Source organism: Lycorma delicatula, chromosome 10 (assembly GCF_047948215.1).
Source record: "Lycorma delicatula isolate Av1 chromosome 10, ASM4794821v1, whole genome shotgun sequence".
In the NCBI taxonomy this organism is placed as follows: domain Eukaryota; kingdom Metazoa; phylum Arthropoda; class Insecta; order Hemiptera; family Fulgoridae; genus Lycorma; species Lycorma delicatula.
Window position 1 is genome coordinate 72,664,666 of NC_134464.1, and position 27,540 is coordinate 72,692,205.

General features: G+C 30.3%; 1 protein-coding gene across 10 annotated transcripts in view; it reads left to right on the forward strand.

Moving 5' to 3' along the window:
* The window catches only part of LOC142331023 (uncharacterized), a 735,029-nt gene that overhangs the window by 426,064 nt on the left and 281,425 nt on the right, over positions 1 to 27,540 (forward strand). For 3 of the 10 annotated variants that reach the window (XM_075376605.1, XM_075376599.1, XM_075376601.1), the window contains one exon: positions 17,207 to 17,236. The exons of the other annotated variants lie outside the window; for them this stretch is intronic. The gene's annotated coding sequence lies outside the window, so the exon portion shown is untranslated. The remainder of the gene's footprint in view (positions 1 to 17,206; positions 17,237 to 27,540) is intronic. 10 annotated transcript variants of the gene reach the window in all.

Sequence of the window (27,540 nt, forward strand, 5' to 3'; positions counted from 1 at the left end):
TACTATAACACTGGAAATGTATATGCTGATAAAAATTACGAAACATATTTAAACTTTAATTTGCTTTAGGTCAAAACTACATTTGACTTAAATAAATGTTTTTAAGCAAAACAACATATCGATTCAAAAACAGGGACAAAGCCACGTGTATAACTTTAAAGTATTTACCTAAAAAAAAAACAAAATCACTTCTTTTTTTTTAATAGAGAAAGTAAAAAGTTTTTTCTTTGTTTCAGTAAATATACCATTTTCCATTAAATTTAGATATCTTTTTTCTTTAATTCTCTTGATATCTGAGATAAACACATGGTTTTTTTTTACAATTATAAACAAAGTATAAGTAAGGAAGTTCGTGACGGAGTGGTGAACCATCTTAATCTTTTATTTAGGATCTTCTGTGTTTGAATCCCGGTTAGGTTTTGGATTTTTCACACTGTAAAAATCTTTCATTTAAAGAAAGGAAAAACTAACGAAATGATCGTTGTTAGATGAATATAAATCAACGACAGCTTTTTGGCAGTACGAAAAGGCTTTACGGTTTGAGTGAGGGGTTATTTACATCCTTCTTGATTTGGTTTACGTTTAGTTTTACATGGGGAGTCCTTTAAAACTCTTTACTGTTTTTTTTTTCTTTTTTGTATGCAGCTGCTTTTAAACTATTATTTTATATACGTGTATAGTTATTTCTAAAATAAATATCTGTTTCTTTATTTCGCAGCGGCAGTAACTACCGAAACACAGCCTTGTGTTTGGGTAACGGGTAACAATAATAATCTTTGTAGCAGTCCGCTTTAAGTAAAAGATTTCATTTCTAATATACATACACACATACATATACATACCGATCTAGATATGCTACAAGGAATGAATCATCATTTTATACTTTTCAAGAAAACAGTCTTAGTTTATGGATTACTTCTCATATTCGTATGTTAGTGAGAATTAACAGTAAATCAAAAGTTAAAAATTTAAATAAATTTAGTTTGTCTTTTATCAATATTATCATAAAAAATTAAAATATCTTTTAAAATATGTTGTTTTTGCTTTTAAAAAAACATTACAACTGTAGTAACACTGAGGTATAGTTTAATAAAACTAGTAAAACCATAATTTGCTTAACTGAAACATTTTATGATACCATATTTTTATTTTATTACATAACTGTTATAATAAAATGAATACCCCCAAGACATATAAATATATATATATATATATTTATTAAAAAAAAAAAATCAAAATATTTTACCCAAATCTTCGAATATTAAATGCCAAGAAATAATTCTCAAATTAAATAATACAAGTTAATTATTATGTTTCTGTTAAAAACAGAATATTTTTTCTAAATATTGAAACTAAACAGTAATAAATATTTCTTATAAGAAACACTATGATTGTAAAATAATTGAATAAAATAATGTAATTAAAAAAGTATCATGATTTTTTTTTGTAAAGAAAATATAAACAAATTTATAAAAAATAATTTTATAAAACATTCTGAAGAAAATAATTTTAATTTGTTAATATTGTATGGAAATAATTTCCTTATTTGAGAAAAATATTTTTATTCAAAAAAAATTGTAATCTTCAATAATAAATTTAGAATATTTACAATTTACCATAGAAATCAATATTTTTACCAAAACCTTAAAATCATCTATAAAAATTTCGCCCTAATTTAATTTTTTTTTTCCTTTTTACTTTCCCGTCTAGATAGCGTTGTACCAGTGTTTTATCTCTAGAAGGAGGAAAAAATTGTAATCATTTCAATTTGGGAAGGAAAAAAACCGAAGGAAATTTTCCCGATTTTAATGTTAATATGTACATCTGTGTTTGGCGTTGGCCCCTAGATCACCTTATATCTCCAGAACTACTGAACCGATTTTGATCAAACGTGGACCGATTACTTCTATATATGAGGCATTGATTCCATTAAATTATCAACTTAAAAGGTCACGGAAGTAAGGCTATACAGCAAGGTCACCTTTAGTATCTTAAGGTTTCACCCAAACAAGGTCATATTTTTCTTAGGTATATTCGTTAACAATTAAAAAATAACAATGTCTACAAAAAATATTTTGCAAAATCGCACCCCCACCCCAAAAAATTTTGTTGCGGTCGTCTTCTATGTTGTGACATCAAAGGTGAGCGGTTGAATTAAATAAATAATATCTAAAGTGTAAAAAAGTAATTCGGTCTGGCTGAGTCTCCAACTAGATCGCCCTGTTGACTTGGTACTGGTGTGTTACGCCTCGCGGCTACACCAGTCTGCCGACCGTACAAACGAAATTTGTTCTAGTTAGGTTGTGAAATTACATTAATTTAGTTAGTTCTGACCTTCGCTGCTAGTGTCGCCACATCCGCATGATTTAAATACGATATGTGCGCGCACTTTAGTTAGAATAACTGAATTAGATAAATGATAAAATATTATATTTTGGACCATCGGAAATAATACAAATTCTGATCTATTCATTCTATTAACGATAAATTTTTGTTTCCATCACATAGTGAAAGTCAGTATCAAATCTTTGCTTAGTTTTTTAATGCGCATGCAACATCTTCAAATTCCAAATCCTTTGGTAAATATGGATGCCCTAATATTATTAAAAATAATAACGATATTTTTGTAGCGACTAATGATTTAACACAATGTGTTTTAACAGGGGATCAGATTTAATATTTCGCGATTCTGCCCACCCGCAAGAATCAGATAGACAACAGGCGCAGTTCATTAACTGGAGGCCTTAATATATTTTTTTTAAATATATTTAAGTAAACATTACCCAACTTGAGTTCTAAATCCAGCTAAATTTTCACACGAGATATCAAATATTCCTATGTTTGTACTTCCAACATGAATACCCCTAACATAATTGACATTGTCAGTAAATTATGTTAGACGGTAGATTAGTTAAAATGTTTAAGAGTAATTAGTTACATTAGGAGAGAATATTATCAGCAGTTAGGAGCCCTAAAGGCTGGCATCATAAATCGAATATTTGAGTCCAGGAGGAATTGGTTCCTAAGGTTCAAATCCTAGTAAAGGCTTTTACATGAATCTGAATACTAGATCGTGGATACCGTTGTTCTTTGGTGGTTGGGTTTCAATTAACCATACGTCTCAGGAACGGTCGACCTGAGACTGTATAAGACCACTTCATTTACATTCATACATACCATCCTCATTCATTCTCTGAAGTATAACCTAACGATGGTTCCGAAAGCTAAGCAGAAAAAGAAAGAAAGAAAAGGAGTAATTGGACTCTTGATAGAGGGCATGGTCACGCACTGGGCTCTGATATAAGGCATGATCATGCAGATAATCAAGGGAAATGTAGCTGATGAGTTGTGGGAAAGGGTTAGTCCTCGAGGATTGTCGACGGGGATTAACAAGATTGTCGTTTGCCAATTATTTTCGGGGAACACAAGAATCCGGTATTTCGGAGTTAACCGTGTGTGTTCATGTATTACGGTTAGGTTCAGTTCCTACACGATAAAGGGGCAGGTGGTTTTAGTCAGTGAGAGTCCGACAAATTCTGTCTGGCTGTGCGAGAGGAAAACTGGTAGAGCTTTCCCTTCCCCGACGAAAAATAAGATTAGTTAAATAATGTGTTTATTGCATGCCATAAGTAAGTACCTCAACTTGAACATTTTTTTCAGACTTGAACAGATTCAAGCAGATCTGTCTTCATGCTAAGATCAATTCATAATTTCACAATTTTTCCCATCTCAACCACACTGCCGAGTAGCATACATGCCATATTTATGGCCGCTTAAACTTTAAAAAGTTATTATAAAAAAATTTTTCTTTAGTAAGAGAAGCAAACTTTATCCTTCTTATGTTTCTCGAATTCGTTTTTTTTTTCTTTAGCTGCTAGACTTCTATTTCATACTGTTTTACTTTTTCTTTTATTTCTTTTGTATACAACACGCAAACATTTTACTTAAATTTAATTCTGTAAATAGGAAAAGAATAGTTTGTTACGTTATGATAATAATGAGATTTACAGGGAAAACGGAACTACATTTTTTTAAAGTTATAAAAGTTTCTTCATCCAGTTTATTATGACTTTCTACTTTTGAACCTCGTAAATTTAAAAAATTTTTATTAAATCTTTTCTTCAAAACCACATCAATTCTTTTTTGATTGATTTATAAAGTTTCTGAATAAAGCCATCAATTTTGTAAATTCTTGTGTTTTCTTTTTTAGAATCTCCTTTTGTGTACGCTTGTTTTTTTCTTTATTTCGGTTATATGACCGAAAGATAAATGCATTCTATGCAAAATATGTTTTACAATTCCAAAATTATGAAAATAACCTTTCTAGCTTCCCGGAATGTATTTATTTTGCAATTACACATTGATATGCAATAGAAATAAAAGGTTATTCAATAGCGTAAATGTTGTTGGATCTTTTCATATGGGTTAAACAATTTTTGCAAACAAGTTTACAACTTATAATCCAGGTATAAAATGATTCACTTGTTGCATGACTTCTATTTGAATTTCATCAACTACGCTGTTATTGTACTGTTAAAAAGCAGTCAAGTAGATGAGTTACTTTATGAAATGACCTAACAGGTTTTTAAAAACATAATGTTTAATATCAAGTTTACTTCTTTTTTGCGTAACATTAATACCATAAATGAAGAAATCTTTTAAAGGGACTTTAATGAATATTTTTACTTAATATGGTTATTTGGGTTAAATAAACTGTTGCAAAACGTTCAGAATTATAAATATACAAAAGAACTAATTTAATCTGAAATTTTATTTTTAAATTCTTTCTTACTGATTATCTACGTGCATTTATATAATTAGCCACATTGAAATTTCATGTATGAACTTTTAAGATTCCTTATTGTAATTTCCTAAACATATAATTAAATTTTCTGATTGAGACGATCAACGGATTATTTAGGGGTTTATATTAACTGTTATTTATTAAGACATACCTTGATTCTATATCTATACTAATATATAAACAGGAAAAGGGTGTTTGTTCGGGATAAACAAAAAACTACTCATCAATCGAAACCAAACTTTATCCATGTTTCTTGGCATAACTGACAAGGTTGTTTGATGTATTTCATATCGAAAAATCACGAAAATTAGCCGGTTGAAGCACAAACTTTAATGGATTGAATTAATGAACTGCGAAGTGTGTCTCTATCACTGTAAACTGGATTTGAACTGAAAGATTCTAATAAATCGAATGAATAATATAATTAAATTTATGTTAAATAAAATAAAATTAAATAAATTAAAAAAATGTCTGTTCGACAATAATGGGCTTCCCGTGGGGACTACGCGTGAGGCTGGAATAGTGAGGTATGCGGGCACCTCGTGGGAGGCTAGAACAATCATCACCGTCACCTGGTTACAAACGATTGCCTCTGGAGCTCTGTTTTGAGAGATGCAATGGGATGCTCTTATAATATCTCTGCAAACAATTGGCCGATTTTCAAAATTCAAACGGGGTATCTGTTAGTAGGTTGAAGGCTAACGTTTGCACGCATCAGTTAGACTTCCGGTCTAACAGATCACGGTTATTCAGAAATATATATATATATATATATATAAAGTTTGTTTGTTTTTTATTGCATCAAGCGAGAACCAACTGATTACTTTCACATTTACAGGATAACATTCCTGTTATCCCAGGGAAGGGTTTAAGCCATCGACTGAAGCCATATTTCCCTTGAAGGTTAAGATATTAAAAATATTCATTATTTCTTGCCCCCCCCCCCCCAAGGAGGTGAAGTTATGAATTAAATATATTCATTAAGGAAAAAATAGATTACTTCTTTTACTTCATTATTATATTTCTGCCATCATGGCAAAGAAATAAGATTTTTCGTCATTAAGGTGTATGCAGTTTAGCAACCACAGTTACTATTATTCTATCTATTGTAATTTAGTTTCTTTTTCAGGTTTATATGAAGCCTGAAAACTATAACTATTATTTTTCAGTATTATTTTTACAAGCATGAGGATAACGTACAGTGCAGGGTTCCAGGGGTGGAGCCCTCTGGGTAAATGGAAATGGCGAACGAAAAAAATTCTCCGGGTATCCAGAGTGCTGGTATTCCTGGCAAACTGGGAATTGCAAGCGGAGCTGGCTATGGGATAAGCCCTTAGACCCCGGAAGGCCCCGAGGAGTCCCTAGTTGGCTCTGGGATTTATTTGCCTGGGCTGACGTGAGCTCCAAGTTCTTTGCTAGATGGGCCACTAGTTTATAATACTTTTTTTAACTCCCAAAAGTATGATTCCAGTAATAAATAGCCTTCATTTAACTTTTTTTTCTTATTTTAACGCTTCGAGGAACCATAAATTATTTTATGGATTAAGAATGGGTTCCTATCTCTAAATCAATCATTTTTTTTCGAAATGATTATTACTAAAATATCTGACTACTAAATTTAACTGCTTAAATAACAACTAAAAATCCTAACATTTACGAGTAATTTTCATTTCTTTCGTATTTTTTTGAGCTAAAAATTTCTCATTTACATACCGAAATAAGGGATATTCTCATTTCTACAAATAACACATCTCTTTTCATAACAGAATCTATTTGAAAAGAATATCATTACTCTATAAATTACTCTTTGATTGATTCTTCTTTATAATTAATCTATTTTAAATTATAGTAAAAAATGGGATAGACCGTAAAACACAACAAATATTTGTAATATATTTTTATTCAGAAGAAGATCATCATTAATTATTAAGGATAAGATAACTGATAAATAGAATATTTTATATGTTAATGATTTAAATACCAAATTAAAAATTCACCAAGTTATTTATAGTAAGTATGACATAGTAAAAAGAGATTATTATTTATTTCAACTACGTTTATTTATTTATTTATGTATGCGTTTGTTTGTTTGATATGAATAAATACATTAATAATTTTTAAACGTTTTACATTATTTTATATATATAGGCCTTTCTTCCTTCCGAAAATAATATCATGCTTATTTTTAATTAATTCAAATTAAACTTAAGAAATAAAATACAGTCTAATAGGAACATAAAAGGTATTTGAATATTGTTGGTCATTACTAAATTCCTGCACGAATTTTATGATTATTAATTAAGTTTCTTTTGTACAGTTTTATTAATAAAAATAAATAAGTAGTGTAGGGTAAAGATTTGGATAATAAATTAAAGTGTCTGGTAAAAAAAAAATCATTGGTACGTAGTTTGGGGTTGGTTGGATGGAAATAAAATCGTGAATAAATTATTTTAAACACGTAAATATGAAGTGTAAGTTCAAGTAAAAGAACTTAATAACGTAGTTATGGTTACGATAAGTTAAGGGGTGGATTATAAATGGGGTTGAATTTAATATAATTGAATATGTAGGGGTTTGTAAAGAATACATCTATATAAAGAAAGGTCGGCGGTAGATTGTAAAGTGGTTTTAAATTATTTTTATAAAGAATTCTACACTATAACGTGTTTCATATTGGTGGTATCGTAGTATGAAAAAATATAACAAGTTAATACATTAATCATTTTACTGATAAGAATTCCTGGTTTTATAGTATTTTCGTCTTTTACCCCCTCCCCCCACTAGTATCCCGTCCTGTAATAATTTGAATATTAAATGCTATATTTATTGGAATTATGTAAAATATTAGCAACGTTTTGATGGTTTTACGAAAGGGTTGTATTTCATTGAACTCTTTTTTTTTGTTTTTTAATTCAAGAATCTTTATCACATAACAACCATGCCTTATTAATTTTACATTTTTCCCTTTCTATAAAATAATTTATTATTGTAATTAAAAATATTTCGAACGTTTTAGATTTTACATTAAAATTCTAAATTGTATAATTATAATTAAAAAAAATAAAATAAACATATGAAGAAATATTTCGAAAGATTTGCATTTATAAATAAATATATATATATATATATATATATATATATATATATTTTATTTCATTTTATCTGTAATTAAATGTAAAGGTAGTAAATATAAAGTATAAAACTGTATATAAATATTACGTTTGTTGTTGTTGAGTAAATGGCATGCCGATTTATTAATTTTCTATTTTGATTATTATTTATTTAATAAACATATTCAGTTTTATCTGTGTCTGTAACACTTTATATATATATATATATATATATAAAGTGTTACACACACACACACACACACACACACACACACACACACACACGTGTGTGTGTGTGTGTGTGTGTGTATGTGTGTGTATAAGTTTTTTTTAATCTCGTTTAATTGGATTTTAACAATTGTGATTATGTTAAAAGGTAAATTTATTTTATTAAGATATATATATATTTTTTTATATTATTTTCCTAAAGCTGATAAAATTTATTGTGATAATAATTTAGTTAGAATATACATATATAAATACGATAAATCTAAAATATAAACGTAAAAAACAGATAAAAATATAATCTTTGAACATAATAAATAATGAAATATTATAGAAACATTTCTGAAAAAAAATACAGGTTTTTATAAAACAAAAAAACTATATATATTGGTATTCTGCATACACACTGTTGTTAATTCATTTAACAAAATAGGTCTTGCAGAAATAAGAGATATTTACGATTTAAATTTTTTGATATATATATATATACACACACGAATATATATACAATATATATTTCTACTAACTCCTGTGGAATTAAAATGCTTTATTTAATCGATGTAACTTACTTTTTTTCCACTTTTCAATATAATCTCGTAAAAATATTTATACACTTGTCCGATCTATGAATCAGTTTATTTATGCCTACTACAAAGAAATCTTTGTCTTGATGTAGGAGAAAATTTAGCACATTTTCTTTAACGTAATCATGTTCATTAAACTTCTTACCATGCAGCGTATTCTTAAGTGGACCCAACAAGTCCAAATCCGTTAGGGACCGAGTCAGGATTATATTGTTGGTGAGTTAGTACGTCTCCGTGCAATTTGTCGATAATTTTTCGAGTTATCTGAGCCATGTGAGGCCAAGCGTTATTCTGTAGCAAAATGATGGTTTACGCTGAGATCGTTTTTTTAACATGCTTCCTTCACTTTAACGATAAACATGACACAATAGAATGCGCTGATTATTGTTCGCTGTTCTAAAATATAAAACGGGCTTTTTGCATCCCAAAAGATTGTCATCATGAGTTTTCCAGCGGATAGTAGGGTTCGGAGTGTTTTTTGACAGGTAAACTCAAGTGCTTCCACTCGATGCTTTTTCTTTTGATTTCGGTTCAAAATGGTGAATCCATATCTCAATGCAGGTTAGAATACTGTTCAATTAAGACTGATACCGTTGATTCAACTGTGTGGACATGCGAAGTCTTGTCTCCTTCTGGTGAGGAGAGATTTTTGGTGATAATGTGTTATGAACTGTAATGATACTTCCGTGTAATTTTCAGCTATAATCTTAACTGTAATCTTCTTGGATAAGAGACTCTGTTCGAGTTTCAAGCTCTGAAGGCGAAACTTCAACTGGACGTCCAGAACGGTCCTCGTCACTCACTGAAGTTCAACCGTCTTTAATTTTTTCCTCGATAGTAATAAAACTATCTGCGGTTCATACAACTTTTTCCGTATTGTTTGGTCAAACGAGAATAAATATTAACTGATAAGGAAAGATTTTTTCGCTTCGGAAAGCAAAAAGCTGATCACTGCACGCTGTTCCACTAATTCACAAATTTCAGAAATACTCGCTATCTTAAATTAAATTTTGGGGTTATGAACAAAACAATTTTACTCGAACAGCTGATCAAAAGTTATCACAGGGTTACCAACTTCTACTGTTCCTTTCTTACCAACTGCTTTGCCACCACAGCTATTTATGTCTTTAAACTATTGAATGATCCTCATATATATATACAAAGAGAGAGAGAAATAGAAAGCGCTCGCACGGGTGAGTGAGCGGGAAAGTGAATCAGTCATTGATTGAATTTAGTTAATATTTGTTTGATTTCATCGTGAAACCTCAACAAAAAAAATAAATAACTGGCAACGATGTTACAAAATTTTATATATAGCTTTTATTAATAACCAGACATTTAGTAATAAACTTGAGAACTAGCTTTATTAAGAAAAAGAGTTGTTTAGTTAAATGGTTAATTAAAAAAAAACATAATAATAAAAAGAAATAATTTAGATTGATAAAGCATAAAACTTTATAAAAAATTATTCAAATTTAATCCTATTCTAAAATATTCTGTACTATTATAAAAATATTTAAAAAACAGCTTAAATGACAATATTTTAGGCTACTTAAAAAAAGGTTTTACTTCTGGGATTGAAAACAGTGAAAAAGCCGTATTAGAAATATTAAAAAAACAAATAAATAAAAATTTGAAACTAGATGCCTCTTCAATTTTTAACCAATCATCGTAGCTACTAAAGAAATTCTAAAATCTGTGAAATTTATAAACTCAAATCGTGTATTGGTATACATACATGTATTGGAAAAATAAATATATGTATTGTAAATCCTTTGTTTTACCCAAAGGATTTTATAATCAAGTTTGTTGTACTTTTAATCTTAGGTGACCACAAAAGTTAGATATATGAAAAAACAATTTGGGATTTCAGTTCATGATCGATTTAATTTATTTTTTTTTTAAAGTAGCATCATTTAAGGGCTACATCATAAATTTGAGAAGAATTATAAATTGGTAAATCATTTCAATATTTATAGAGCTGAAGATAACATGTTAAAAGAATAAAGAAAAAATAAACAAATAATACCTTCAATTTATTAATCATTCGGCGCCGTTGGTATTAATACAATTTTATAAAATAAATAATTTTAAAAGTATATATCCGAGTACTTTCGGAGCAGTTACTCCATCATCAGGGATTTCCCAAAAGATATTAATTAAAATTCAAATGTATAATTGTATTTTAAATTAAAATTAGAAACAAAATTAAATTATACGTCAATAAGACCGTAACATCATACTCGTAAGATGTTTACGATTATTATCAGTAGATTTGTTTGCGACTTTTATCTATAGATAGATAGATAGATAGACTATTATTTATAGATAATAGTCGCACACATCTTACGAACATGACGTTACCGTCTTATTTACGTCCAATTTAATTTTATTTCTTGACGACCGATTATTATGAACGTAATAATTTTAATTTAAATACAATTATACATTTGAATTTGAAATAACATCTTTTGGGAAATCTCTGATGATAGAGTAAGGTCTCCGAAAGTATTCGGATACATACTTTTAAAATTTTTGGTAAGTGGAACTTTATTTTATACAAATAATATTTTATCCAGCTGTTTTCATATAATCCACGTAAAATATACGATGTGAGCTAGCCTTTGAGAAGATGGGTTGATGCACACAAATTTTTTTGTGAAGCGTAAAATACCGTTAGCCTACACTGTGAACTAAAGAAGACTAAGAAGAAGACAGATAAAGATGTTTTCTCCTTTGTTATAAATATACGATAAGAACCTGAAAAATGAATTGCAAGACGTCATTACGTTTTTGAATTTTAACAAATTATTAATGTAAACGTCAAAGTAAATGATATTCAACATAATATGAATATAAATACAAAACTAAACATTTTTAATTAGTTTAGAAATCTTTTTAAGCTTAGATTTATATTATGTCTTATTCAGCCATATTTTTGCACACGATAATGTGTAAAAAAAAGTATATATCTAGTTTATTACCTTCATTAAAGAAATATTAAATTATTTTGAAAGTATGTAGTACAAACCAGCTATAATAAGTTCATTAAGAAAGAACTGTTATATCCGCGTTATAAGGTAATCTCGTTATTTGGAAGATAAAGTGATCAACGGAAAAAAAACAACAGTTGAGTTAATAATGTACCAAAACAAAGTTACCGAATGTTATTTTAATAACAACTAGAGAAAAGGCGGGCCTACTACTACGGCCCGTCGCGAAAATGTTACTTGGTTTATGTTTCATTACACATGATTTTGTTAAATGTTTTTGCCAATTTTAATTAAACAACGTTCGTGAATATAGCGTACTGACAACAAAATAACAAAAACTTTTACAACGTAAAGCTTCAAAATCCTGAACATTTTTTGCTGTTTCTTGAGTTGTCATTTTTTAACACGGATCTCACCCCAATTCTTTTCTTTTTTATCCCTAAAACACAAATATATTTTAGATAAATCGTTGGTATCAAGAAGTATAAATCGTTCAAATTAATAAATCGTTCGTGCGTTGCGCACAGCCGCCCGGCGCACCACCACTGGTCCGCTCTGCGCCAATAGCAGCTAAAATAAAAATGTGAACAATTACAATCTGATGTGGACACCACATGATTTCCTTGTACGCCTATTAAATTATATATACAATTTTTATTTTTTAAATGAAAAGTACATAAAATTTTATTTCATTAATAAGTTCTGATTTATTTTCAAATACTTTTTTTATTGTTATTACTGAATTATTATTTATTATAATTGTATTTTACACTCACAGGTTAATAATTATTAATAAATCATATACGTAAATTAAAAAAAAAGGAGATGAAGTCGAATTCGAACTGACGCGTCTTCCCCTTGTAAGATCCAAATATTTCATTATTTAAAATTTTATTTGGCTATAACTCTGGAACCAATGAAAATAAGTACCACTTATGATATATCGTTGAAAAGCTCTCAATGAGGGCTTATTACTGCAGTTGGAAAAGTCCAAAATCCAATTTTTTGGGGATTATGGGCTTTTTCGGACTTTTTTGGTTGTCGATTAAAATCAAAAGGGAAGGAGAACAATTAGATGTTACAACAGTCCTAAATCCAAAATTTCAACATCCTACGGCTAATCGTTTAAGAGTTACGCGAGATACATAACGTTCTGCCGAAACTAATCAAAATGGATTCAGGGATTGTCATAATTGATATTTCCGTTGAAATATGGAAACTGAATTTTTTCACGATCACAATATTTCCTTTACTTTGTACAAGGAAGTAACATACAAACCCACGCACCATCATTTTTTACTCGAAATAAAGAATCTCATAAAAATAGTAATATTAAAAAAATAATATTTCTCATAAAAATCAGAATATTATTGAATAAAATAAAATGAAGAAAAATAAAAAAGTACTGAGTATGTATTGTGTAGTTCTTACATTTTTTTTAGCTGAATTTACGTTTCAAATAGCTTTCATCTACACTTTTTTTTTCGGAACACATTATTTTGTGGGTTTTTTTTCAATTCAATCAGAGATGATTTCAATGTGTAACGTACACATAATTATGTTCAACTTATAATAATACATAATACCGTGTAACATTGTAATTGACTGCACAAGAACTTTGGAGTGCAAGAAGACATTAAACGAACTGGGATGTCAAGGCTAGCAGTTGAAATTCCATTGTATTCCCAGCTATGTTAACATATATAGTAATGAAATGGTTGACCAACTGGCAAAGCTGGGAAAATCTCTGCCTCAGAAATCCGGCACTCCTTCTCTTGACTCACCCAAAGCGCACATAAACTCTGCAGTCAACAAATGGACAGGCGAAAACCGCAAAGAATCAGCGGCCAGCAAGAAGTGGGAGAGCCTTATCACACATACCCCTATAAGCATTAGCCTCCCTCGAGCAGTTAACCTTGCTGCATTTAAATTAAAAACCGGACATGATTATCTGGCCTCGCACCTGCATCGGATACGGGTTCTGACCTTTCCAGCATGCCAATTCTGCGACCACGAAACTATGGATGCAGACCATCTGCGGACCTGCAGATCTTCGGACCACTCGCAGAGGGATGATGAAGCCCCCGTTTACACAGCAACCCGTCTATACTGGTCAGCGCGTCACAGAATGGCTCAACAGCCAAGCGTGGGCGTTGGCTGGTAAGTAAGTATATTACATAATGTTTATGGACATAAATACAGTATGGCTGCACTATAACACTGCCATCCGAAAACAACTGTTATACCCATGTTATAAGCTAACTGCGTTATTTTAACGATAAAAGTGATAAACGAAAAAAAAACAATGCCAATTAGGTTTGGTTAATACTATAACACAATTAAAATATTGCTTAGTTTTACAGTTAAAAAGAAAATATTATGGGATTAAATTAAAATTCCCTTATCTTCAGATAAGGGAAAAGATTACGCCAACATAAATTTTCGATAACGTTATTTTATGTCTTTCTCTTCCTGTTTATACAACTATGTGCAATTTTATAGAGATAAATATAGTAGTATATTTATTTATTCTGGTCAATTTATTAATAAATAAGTATATGTAGTTAAAATGCAGTTTTATATACTTACTAACAAATCGAAAATTTTTTTTAATCTCTGATAATTATTTTTTTGGAGGATGTCTTTCTATCCGCATTATAACAGGGTCGTATTGTAATTTGTATGTGATTAATAAATATGAATTCCCTATAAAACACTATTTTAATAAATTTTTAAGTATTTAAAGCCTTCTCCCATCACAATGATCCGCGCTTGATTAGCGCTCCCCGAAAATATGTTTGTATTTAATTGCCTCCCTTCATAGTCTTATGCTAACCTCCTGTGAAAAAATTTCAAAAAAATACAGTATATTAAAGAGATTTAACAGATTCTGACAAAAAAAAACGTTACGATTGGATATTTTTTATGCCTGTAACAACAAAAAAATTGAAACTGTACAAAAATTACGATAATATATTGCAGAATTTTTTTGCGCATTTCTACCGCGTTTGCTTTGTGTTTATGAAACATAGTTTGCTGATTTTAAAAATAATACTTTCAAGCAAATCTGTTGAAAATTGGGCAAAATATGATGAAAAACGCGTGTCATAAATTACAGATTAGTAACATATGTTAGTATAAGTGAAAGTAGATTCAGAAACTACATTTTATAAAAATCCTCACCACTCAAAAGGCTATTCAGATTGACAAAAACCAATTTTTACTGTATACTGTTATTAATTTTTTTTTTGTCTTCAGTCATTTGACTGGTTTGATGCAGCTCTCCAAGATTTCCTATCTAGTGCTAGTCGTTTCATTTTAGTATACCCCTTTACATCCTACATCCCTAACAATTTGTTTTACATATTCCAAACGTGGCCTCCCTACACAATTTTTTCCTTCTACCTGTCCTTCCAATATTAAAGCGACTATTCCAGGATGCCTTAATATGTGGCCTATAAGTCTGTCTCTTCTTTTAACATTTTTCTAAATGCTTCTTTCTTCATCTACTTGCCTCATTTGTCACTTTATCCACCCATCTGATTTTTAACATTCTCCTATAGCACCACATTTCAAAAGCTTTTAATCTTTTCTTCTCAGATACTCCGATTGTCCAAGTTTCACTTCCATATAAAGCGACACTCCAAACATATACTTTCAAAAATTTTTTCTTGGCATTTAAATTAATTTTTGATGTAAACAAATTATATTTCTGACTGAAGGCTCGTTTCGCTTGTGCTATTCGGTATTTTATATCGCTCCTGCTTCGTCCATCTTTAGTAATTCTACTTCCCAAATAACAAAATTCTTCTACCTCCATAATCTTTTCTCCTCCTATTTTCACATTCAGTGATCCATCTTTGTTATTTCTACTACATTTCATTACTTTTGTTTTGTTCTTGTTTATTTTTATGCGATAGTTCTTGCGTAGGACTTCATCTATGCCATTCATTGTTTCTTCTAAATCCTTTTTATTCTCGGCTAGAATTACTATATCATCAGCAAATCGTAGCATCTTTATCTTTTCACCTTGTAGTGTTACTCCGAATCTAAATTGTTCTTTAACTGTTAGTTCCATGTAAAGATTAAAAAGTAAAGGGGATACTTGTCATGTTATTCATTACGAATCGTTATGTGTTACATGTTTAACGATATCATTTGTCAGAAAATATATTTAGACCTCAAGTAAAAGTGACGTATTTATGACCACAAATTCCTTTTTTTGTGTGTGCCGTATATCATGATTTATTATGTATTTCAATACATAGATATGTTGCTACTAATATAAACTATTTTTGTTATAATAAATAAATCCATAATCGTCACATACTCAAGTCACACACACACACACACACACACACACACACACACACACACACACACACACACACACACACACACGCACGCACGCACACGCACACGCGCACACACACACACACACACACACACACACACACACACACACACACACACACACACACACACACACACAAGCACATTTCTGAGAAAAAATGGTCATATTCTTTCTAGTCTAAATAAAACATTTTACATCGTATAAACGTCGTTCAAATTGTGTAATAAAACTGATTCCTTTGTGAATATAAAACATAATAATTGACTTAGACGCCATATAAAATGATTTTGTAACAGCGTTTTAAAACTGACGCCGTACATAACCAGTTCCAAGACTAAATGATTTGAAAAGGTTAAGACAAGATCGTCATAATTTCCAATTGATCTATTATGCAAATTTCTCAATCAAAATTGTTTTTCTTTCTCTAAAAACAATGAACTACTTTTGCCTGATTACTGCTGCACATTTAACAGGTAATTCCATTAGTCATGAAAACAGCCTGATAAAATTTAACTACATTCCTTCCTATTCTTCACAGTTCCTTGTTTTTTAAAAAAAAACTTTATCCCGTTTCTATAAATCATGAAGACAGTCATATGTCTCTTCTGATAATTATAAAATAGTCGTATAATTAAAAAAATAAAAAAAGTTTTATATATTTTTTTTAAAACTTGTTAAAATTTTTATTAAAATATCAAATAATTTTACTAATATGTTATATATTATATTCTGTTGCAGAAATGATCTGCATTAGTTAATTTAATTTACAAACTGATCGACGTATGACATGGATTTGTCCTCTAATCATTTCATTTTACCAAATATTTAATCAAATTATGAATAATACAATTAAAAACCTTCTTTTAAATCTTGTTTTAATAGAAATTTGTTAAAATTTAGTTATTAATCTAAATATGTATTTATATCTTGAAATATTTAGATTCACTATATATATCCTGACGTAATAGAATAATGTTATTATCACTCGCAGTTGAATTAATATGTTCGTATTTAATCAGTGTGTAGATGACAGATACATAATCTGAACGTTCGAAATGGAGGAAACACAATGCAGATTCATTCTCAATATTGCAATATATATTTTATTAATTTAAATCATGTCTGGCATGTTTCAGATTAGCCTTTTATATAAAACTACTACAGACGTGAGTATCTATTTAGATATTTTGTTTGTGTACTATTTAAATTATTGACTAAATTGTATAATAAATGATAAATTTCCAGTATATTTCAAAAATAGAGATATTCATGGATAATTAAAATTTCAATAAAATCGTTGTTTTAATCATATTAAAGCAGTCAGCTGCGATTAACTACGGTTCTAAGAACTTATGATTCTATAATTCTGTCTAGAATAATTTATAGAAAAACAGACTGAATAAAATGGAGAATTCGATGAAAATTAACATTTTTGGGGAAAAAGAATAGGAACATGAAAAATAATTCTAGTTTTTAGTGAATTAGGATTTAAACATCTGAATATGTCCATGAGCGATCCTAAACAATATTCATTAATAATAAAGCAATTTGACGCGATTTTAATAGATCAATCTGTAATGTATGCCTTTATAGTTTAGTTAATTTTTGTTGTAGTTCTTCAGATCTTTGATAACGCGGTTTTGCTGTTTTGTTTCCATTACTGCAGGTACATTTTGGAAACATTTTTTACGTTTTTACTGAATCCTTTACTTTTCTTTTTACCAAACAGCCATGAATTATAGGTGAATGTCTACGTAAAAATAGTTTTCGTTGCTTAACACATTTCTTGATTTTTAAGTAAATCAAGAGGATTTTGAGTAAATTGAATTGTAGTACGAAATTGTCGTTTTTGCGATTAACACTTGTTTTGTTTGAATGAGGTTGGTATTTTTGGTGTTTAAAGTATCACTCAAGTAATAATCTGAGTACACAGTCTAACTGAAGTTAGATATAGGAAGATTTTCTATGTGAAACCTTCGGTGTTAGAGGAAGGCATGGAAATCGCGCTTCTGGCAATCAGTTAATTGATTGTGAAAGGTTGTAAGTTATGGTAGGTTGTCGTGGATGGAACCCACCCGGTTGGTCTAGTAGTGAACGCGTCTTCCCAAATCGACTGATTTGGAAATCGAGAGTTCCAGTATTCAAGTCCTAGTAAAGGCAGTTACTTTTATACGGATTTGAATACTAGATCGTGGATACCGGTGTTCTTTGATGGTTGGGTTTCAATTAACTACACATCTCAGGAATGGTCGAATTGAAAATGTTCAAGATTACACTTCATTTACACTCATACTTATCATCCTCATTTATCCTCTAAAGTAATACCTGAACGGTAATTCCCGGAGGCTAAACAGGAAAAAGAAAAGGCTGTCATGGTTGGAAGAGACCATACGAAGGCGAGTAAGTTATGTATATACTGATGGAAATATCTGCGAGACATTTGCATTGGTGGCGTTTTGACAGAGGCCAAACTGATAGACTGTGTAGTGTTATTAAATTTGGAGAGTTTAAAAGACGATCTCCAGTAAAGCCCATGTCCTCCAACCGAGGGAGGTGGCAACCGGGATCGTCACAAGTCGGGTGTCTTCCTCTACGCGAGTCAGGATGCTTAACACATTCTCTGATAGTTTTTCATCTGTGTATTAACCCCTTGTGCTGAATTATTTTTTATTTTTAACTGATTTAAGTATACTGATTATCAACATTTACATATGTCTTGGAATATAAAACGTTTGAAAAACCCGGAAAATGCTACCACGCACTAGCGCGTGGGACGCACGGGAGACGAAAAATCACTGGATTTACATTTTCCGTGCTCAACACTCAAGCGTGCGTATTTAAGCGTATTCGTAAATTTCTTTCTTGTTTATGCTAGTAACTAATTTTCTAGTCTTTAATTATATAAAAATAATTATTTCATTTTATGAAAAAAGAAAGATCTGCGTTTGTGAATTTTTATTATAAAAAGTTTATTCTATTTATCAATAACTGATTTATAGTTTTTTATTTTACTTTTGCATCAATTAGATTATTTTATATTTTACTTTCATCTGATTTCATTTATAATCTGACTTGTTTACGGCCTGAAAATTAGTTTTTACGTAAATTCCTCCATATGTTTTAGAATAAATCTGACAAAAATGTAAAGTAATTATACTGTTTATGTTTTAAATACATAATTAAATAATAAATAGTATATTTTAAAGTTTTTATTTATAAAAACATAAAATTAAAAATATTTAGTAACTTTTTATTATAAAGGATATAAATAATCGCAAAAAAGTAGTAATTTAAAATAAAAATAATTGTATCAATATATAATTATAAAAGTAAAATTTAATTGTTTAATCATTACTAACTGAAATACAAATAATTTATAAAATAAATCTATCATAAATTTATATTCTCTTTCAAAAGTGATGAAAGTTCACGCAAATGTTGAATTCCGCCAAAAATAGCAGGTTCAATGTAACTACAAACGCATTACACACTGCACAGTACAAATATAAACCTTTCTGATGCGCTAACATACGATAGATTCAAAAGTAACATGCTGACCGACACCAGTAAAAATATAAAAACCGCTCTACTACCATACGTATATGTCTGATCAGCTGATTGAGTACATGTATGCATAGACCGTATACATGCAAATGCTCAGCACTGAATGTATTAATATACTAAATAAATATACATATATATTTTTCCAGGAAGAAATTGTGATTAACATAATGGTGGTCGGATAGACACGGTGGCGATAGTTGGATACGGTTGAAGAAATTAGAAATCCTCTGCTATGATGTAAAATTCCCCTTTACGAAATTTGATTACTTATATTTCGTAAAAGAATCAAGTTCTTTTAATAAGATAATAAAATAAAGAAAAATAAACTATATTAATGAAAGAGTAAGACAATAATGTAATCTGATATCTCTTTTTTTAATCTTTATTTGGAAGAATCAATAAAAGAACTGAAAGAAAAATATAAACTGAAAGAAAAAAAGAAAAAGATAATGAAGTTTTACGTCTAATTTAAAAAGGGGAAGTTTGTTGCAGGATTTTTTTTTTCAAATGGACAAGAGTGGTAAAATAATACTGTATAAAATATATATTTTAGGATGTAGAAGAAATTTTGAGGATAAGAGGTTGGTACAAAATAGGATAAGCACCAAAACAATCAAACGACTAAAGATCGTTTCCTCTCTAAAGAAAAAAAAGTACAAAAACATTTTGTTACGTAGATCAGTTTATATTATAGAAGAATCTGGTAAACAATGTTCATTATTAAACAAAGAAAATGTCTTAAAACACTGGAAGCTAACTTTTAAATCAGCGTATTTCATGAATCAAATTATTCAGCAATTTAATTGAAACTTTAATAAACAAAGTATTTTGTTTTGTTATTTTTGGACTAAAATAAAAAATACTCGTGAACAGCGCAGTTAAATTTTATTTTTCATTTTTATAGTAGTACAGAATATACCATGCATATTGTGGGAATTAAAATTTCAATTAAAAGTTTCCTAAGGGCTTTATCATCCTTTTCCTTAATTTTATTTAAACAAAGCTGTAATAAGTTTATAATTATTATAAATATTTTTGAAAAGTTACGACAACATTTGTTCTTATATTTTCATACTGAAATAAAAAGTTGGTTGAAATTATTAATGCTACGTATTTTCACATTTTACCCGGTTATACCAAGGTTTTGTGTGAGATAATTGTGTTCATTCTTTTCTGCATTTTTTCTCCATTAACTTTAGAATGACATCTAAATTGATTAAACTCATTTGATAAATAATGTTGAATGTATGACGACTTGACAAAAAAAAAAAAGAAGAAAATGGCGAGTAGTAGAAGAATTTTCTTCATCTTAGAAAACAAAAATTGTTTGAAATATAAATATCACATTGAAATGCATCTAATAAAAATAATAAATCTTTAGTTCAAATCGATACATAATAATACATTATATAAAAAACGTAAGGTTTATGTTACACCATGAATAAACAAACGAACCACCCCATCATTTGATAGATGAAGGAATACTGTGATAAAACCTTCATTTCAGTTGAACTGTTATAAAAGCTGACAGAACAACTAAAGGACTTGCCCTCACGCGGCTAAAGCCGCGAAGAGACCAACAACTGTGTTGCTTCTGATACACGGCTTACACATGCATACAAACACAACTTAATTAAAAATATTTATCGTTTTATTTAAATATAATATTTTTTTCGTTTATTTAATTCAATGATAACTAATGTGCGCGCGCATACCGTATTTAATTCGCGCGGGTGGTACAAGCGGCGACGATCGGAGCTAACTGAACTAATATAATTTTATTACATATATAGAACAAATTTCGCTTGTACAGTCGGCAGCTGGTATAGCCGCGAGATTTAACGCAGCAAATACCGTATCAACCGGGCCATCCAGTTCCAGACCCAGCCAGACTAAGTTACTATTTTACACTGTAAATATTATTCATTTATTTAATTCTACCGCTCACTTGTGACGTCACAACTACGACTGCATTTTTTGGAATGGAGATGCGATTTTGAAAAAAGTTTTTCTGCAAATATTGTTATTTTTAATTGTTAACAAATGTGTTTAAGAAAAATATGACCTTAATTAGGCGAAATTTCGGTATAATGAGGGTGACCTTGCTTTACTGTCTCACCTCCTCGACCTTTTAAATTGAAAATTTAATGGCATCAATGCCCCATACATAGAAGTTATCTGAACAAGTTTTATAAAAATCGGTCCAGTAGTTCTGGAGATATAATGTGATTTAGAGGCCAACACCGAACACACACACGAACATTAGCATATGGAAAATTTCCATTAGGTTTTTTTTGTTCCTTGATAAGGCGATTCAGTACAAGATACAAAATGAGACTGAACAAACATGTGAACTGGCTCGCGGTTTACGTTTTGGATCGCCTGGGGATGGAAACATTGAAGCAAGAATGGCACGCCACAATTAAGGGTAGGTCCTTGTATAGATTTATACAGGATCTGAGGGGATGGTACGCCTCTAGTTCGTTTTTACGGGTAACGGGAGCCAAGTGCTCTCCAACCACACGAATTTGAACCAATATTTGTTTCGGTTCTGCCTGGCAGCTGATGACCTGTACGTCTGCGGGGAGGTCCAATCGAACGAACACATGATGTTCTTCCAGCTCTTGGGAAGGCCAGAACTCGGGCCACCCTGGAAGTTAGAGGTCAAGGAAAATTAGCCACTCATAAGGGACGAGTCAATGTGGGTGAGCCGCATTGTCGGAACGTGTAGTAGTTCCTTGTTGCTGCTACTTTGTTCAACCGGCATCAGTAGTTTAAGGGATATAAGACTCCTACCGCTTGCTGTAGGAAGTTTCCCTCGAGAAATGGCTGGCCATCGGTCAAATATAGCTCCAAACACTATAACATGTGGACAGGTATTTACTGATGAGCCACCAAGGACTCCACGGGTAACAGTCAGGCAACAGCACACTGAATACTGAAGGGACCCGGTACCGCGTCGCGGCGAACTGGGTCTGGCGTGGTGTATTAGTATTGCCCTTTTGGGTCCCCAAGGGGGCAATATTGATAAAGAACTCTCAAAAAGAGCTAACCGGTAGGCCGACCTGCCTTGCCGGTATATACCGGTATATAGCCGGTAGGTGGGGAGGCCTATTTGAGTTTAAAGACACTCCCCTGGGCGGCGTAATACCAACAAGTCGGTCCAGGGGAGCTGAGAGAAAAAAAAAAAAAGAAAAAAAGAAAAAAAAAGGTATTTGCTGGCATTCAGCGACCTAGGCGTGACAGCAAATTGCTGTCCTTGACGGAATAAATTTTAATTTATTAACAAGTCATATATTTTAGTATGTAGACGGGGTGCGCCTACCCATTTTAGTAACATATGACAAGTGATCAGTGGGACACGCAAGCGAGCGGTGTAGGGCACCACGCTTATTCCGTTCACGCAGTTAGGTAAGTTCTAGGAGCTAATTAGGATATTGGTCGTTAAACCATTTTGAGGCACAGTAGCCGTTTGTGGTACGGATATTTGGTCTTATGCTTTAGGGCGACCGAATGGGGTGGTGGTGGTGGGAGAAATGGCAGATAAACCAAACCGTTACGTCCTGGATAACAGCGAGGACGTTAGGCGTCTAAAGCGATTCCATTTATTAGCTTTGTAAGTTCTCTGAGATTTGAGATGAATCAGCTATCTTAGAGTGTAATGTATCGTCAAAATTCTTCAGTTCATTTCGCCACTTATTTTTATTGGTTCTTTGATTTGTTTCACTTTCTGTTTATTTGATTAGTTATTCTTAGTGTGATTAATACAACTGGTTTTTTTTGTGTTTGCTTTTTATATTCTGAATTTTGGAATTTGATCATTGTTTTTGGATTCATCTTTCTATGTACTTATTTATGTTTAATATAAATTTATGTATATTGTATAAGATATACGTATATGTATGTGTATACCGACCTTTGAGGGATTTTAACAGAAATTCCCCCTCTGCTTGTCATTTTGTTTTTGATATTCAAATTTACTTATGGTTCTGGTAAGTTTTAACCGATTATAAATTAAACACTAGATAAACTGATAGGAAGATCTGTTAAATAGTTCAGTAAACTAATAAAAAGGACCAAACTCTGGCAAACCGAAGTACGAGTATGCATTAAGTTAAGTGAGCAGATCTATATTAGTTTTGTTGAGTTAGTACATCTAAATTACACGTTTACTATTTGTATTCATATATATTCATCATGCAGTATATATTTAATTTAGGGTTTTGTAATTATGCTTGAAATACAGCAACAAAATTAAAATAAAAAATGTATATCTAAATATTATTCATTAGAAATAGTCATATATATATATATATATATATACATAGAAATAGTAATAGTAATAGTAATAATTTAAATAATTTTGAGGTTCATGTAATAAATCAATGATCATTATATGATTAGATAACTTTTTACTTTGAATCACTGTTGTCTACGCAATACAGAGAAAGAGGTTATACCGCTGCTGAAAAAATAAAAAAGATCACGTCTTAAATTATTTTATGCTAGTTTAGTTTTTTATATTTAGCGTTTCCTGGAAACAAAAGCCAACTCCAACAACAGGTAGCTATGGTATAAAAAAGTTATGATTAAAAAAACTTTTTTTTTTAGTTTGTTGCTACACCGACAGAAATGTGAAATATTTGCCTGTACTTATTTTTTTATTTTAGTTTTAGATTTTAAATATTATATTCTTTTTAAAAACAAAAAAAAATTGAACAGTTTATTTTTAATTTTATTTTTGAATATATAATTATTGTATTAAAAGAAATATAAAAATATAAATACATTTTTTTATATAGATCAGAAGATATAAAACTAGAAATAAATGATTAAAAACATAACCCGCCGGGTTAGTTTAGCGGTTAAACTCATCATCGCAAAATCAGCTAATTTTCGAAGTCGAGACTTCTAAGGTGTGAGTCCCTGTAAAGGCTCAGCTTTTATAGTTATTTGAATGCTGGCATATATTTGATACCGGTGTTCTTTAGCGGTTGGGTTTCAATTAACCACACGTCTCAAGAGTAGACGGACTGAGTCTGTTTAAGACTACGCATTTACCGGTAAATTTACATTCCAGACTGCACACACATGCCTTGGCATCTCTGCAGAGTACTGTTGACATCATATCACTGTGCTGTTACTATGTAACCCGGTATACAATAAATAAATAGTTAAAAAGGTAAAATATAAAGAATTATGTTTATCATCGCAGTCATTGGTACAAACATATGTTCTGACGAAGTAGAGATCTCTGCGAAAGTGCTTCATAAAGAAAATAAAAAAATAAAATAATTTTAAACATTAAGCATACTGAGAATTTTATTTGTATAAATAATAATTCTCCCGTTAGAATGCAATTTTTTTGACAATTTATTAATTATGGATAAATATATATATGTGAAGTTGTAGTTAAAATTATGTATTAATAAACGATATTTGTTATAAAATATTATACAAAATAGTAAAATAATTTAATTGAATTTATAAAATACTTCAACAGAATATATTTGAATTTTAATTTATTTATAAAATTCTTATAAAATAAAGTCTGTATGATATAAAAGTAGTATTTTACCGAGATAAAATCCAGACAAAGCTATCCGAGAACTGCATGTAGAGTTAGAATATTGTTTTATATACATAACTATACGTTTTGTTTTCAGCTTATTGAATAAAATAGAATGTAAAATTATCTTTACAAATCTATTAACAAAATTACGAGAATAGTAATTTTAAAAAAAGAAGCAAAACCGAATTTAATTTAACTATAAGGTATTGCCCAATTTATTAATTTTATGTTCATATATAAATGGTTAGAATGAATATTTTAAAATAAAGTACATAAATTCTCTAATAAATTGTATTGTTATTGATTTATTAGATTGTAGATTGATAGTTACAGATACTGCGAATTAAATTATAGTGAAATAAATACTTTCATTGTTTATCTACAGTCATCCGAATTCTATGAATTTAGTTAGAATTATACAATATAATTAAAATATATTTTCAAAAATTGATTTCACATTTAATGAAAATTATAGAATGTATAAATACTAATAAAAGGGGAATATACGTTTATTAATTAATTAATAATAGCATAAGTTTGCTAATAAAATCAGTCAAAATAGATAATTAAATTCTGTGCATACAAATATATATATTTCTTTATTTATATATATATATGCATACACGCACACGCGCACGATTTTAAGTGTATTAGTGGAAAGCTGAAAATAATATTATATTTTAAATAATTAACATCTGTGATAAAAAAGATGAACTTAAAATTGGGGATCTTGATGAAGAAAAAGACTTGTATGAGACGACATGAGATGCAATTTCAGCTTTAAGCACGTCTATAGAATGGACAACCGAAAATGACATACCGTCACATCACGCATTGCTGATGCTACATATTCAAAAGAGGATAATATAGAAGATCTCAATAAATCAATATTTTTTTCGTTTTTTTTTTTTAATAAGGATTAAACCTTAAATTTTACTAACAAGAATGCATTTGAGGTATTTTAATTTAAAAAAATATAATTCTTTTTTTTCCTATTTTTCTTTTACCGTTAGGTGATTAAATCATGAAATAACTGTATATTTTTTGTAGTGTGTAATATTTATTAGTAAAAAGTATTTATTATAAAAAAAATGCAGTATTGTAAAAATGATTATTTATAAGTTTGTTTTTTATTGTAAAAAGTATCATATATATCCTAACCTAACCTAACTTTAAAATTATAGTATTTATTCATAAAAATGTCAACACTGATGGGAAACGGAATTAAAAAACCTTTTGGATTAAAACCCCTACTACTACTACTCCTCCACGGAGGCGGATAAATTTTTTTTGTAATATTATTTAACTGAAAATTCATTCAAATTATAACATACCGATCATTTTTGCTTCTTGTAAAGAGCAGAAAAACCATAAGTTTCACCGTACATAGTGAAAAACTTCTCCGCGCGCGCTTTTCATATCTGATAATGTCAGTAAAATATTACAAGTGTGATATATATATATATATATATATCTTAAAAATAAAGGGTCCGGCATATAAATCTGACGATTTTGTAGTAATTGTTATGTTGGCACCACTGTCAATGAGAAAGCGGGAGTGTTGTACATCGACAGGTCTGAACAACGAGCTTTTGTGATTGAAGCCTATTTTAAAAATAATGACTCGGTTATTGTAACACAGCGTTTATTTCGCAGACATTTCAATTTAAATCGACACGCGTCTGTTCCTAGTAGGAATACGATATTGTTGTGGGTGAGGAATTTTAGGAACACATCGTCCGCTTAAAAAACAAACCGACAGGACGAAAACGGACTGTAAGAACGCCTGAAAACATTAACGCTGTAAGGTTAGCTGTTACGCGATCTCCATGACATGCTGCTGCGCTAGCCATTTCTGATCGAAGTGTACGACGAATTCTTCATGCCGACCTGAAATTCCATCCGTATAAGATGATGTTAGTGCAGCAACTTAATGCAAATGATTGGGCGTCTCGCAAAGCAACTTGGGAGGTCATCCTCGAACGTGTCCACCAGGATGCCATTATTCTTTTAAGTGACGAGGCGCATTTTCATCTGTCAGGATTTGTGAATAAACAAAATTACCATTATTGGGATCCGCATAATACACGGCAAATTCTCGAAAAAACACTTCACAGTCTATATGTTACAGTGTGGTGTGGGGTTTCAAAGTTCGGCATAATTGGTCCATATTTTTTTGAGGAGTTAAATCGCAGAGTAACAGTAACACCTCATCGATATGTAAACATGTTGAATGAATTTCTGCGACCGAAACTGAATGACTTTCAAGGACATGAAATTTGGTTTCAAAGGGATGGTGCCACGGCCCATTCGGCGAGAATCGCAATGGATGTT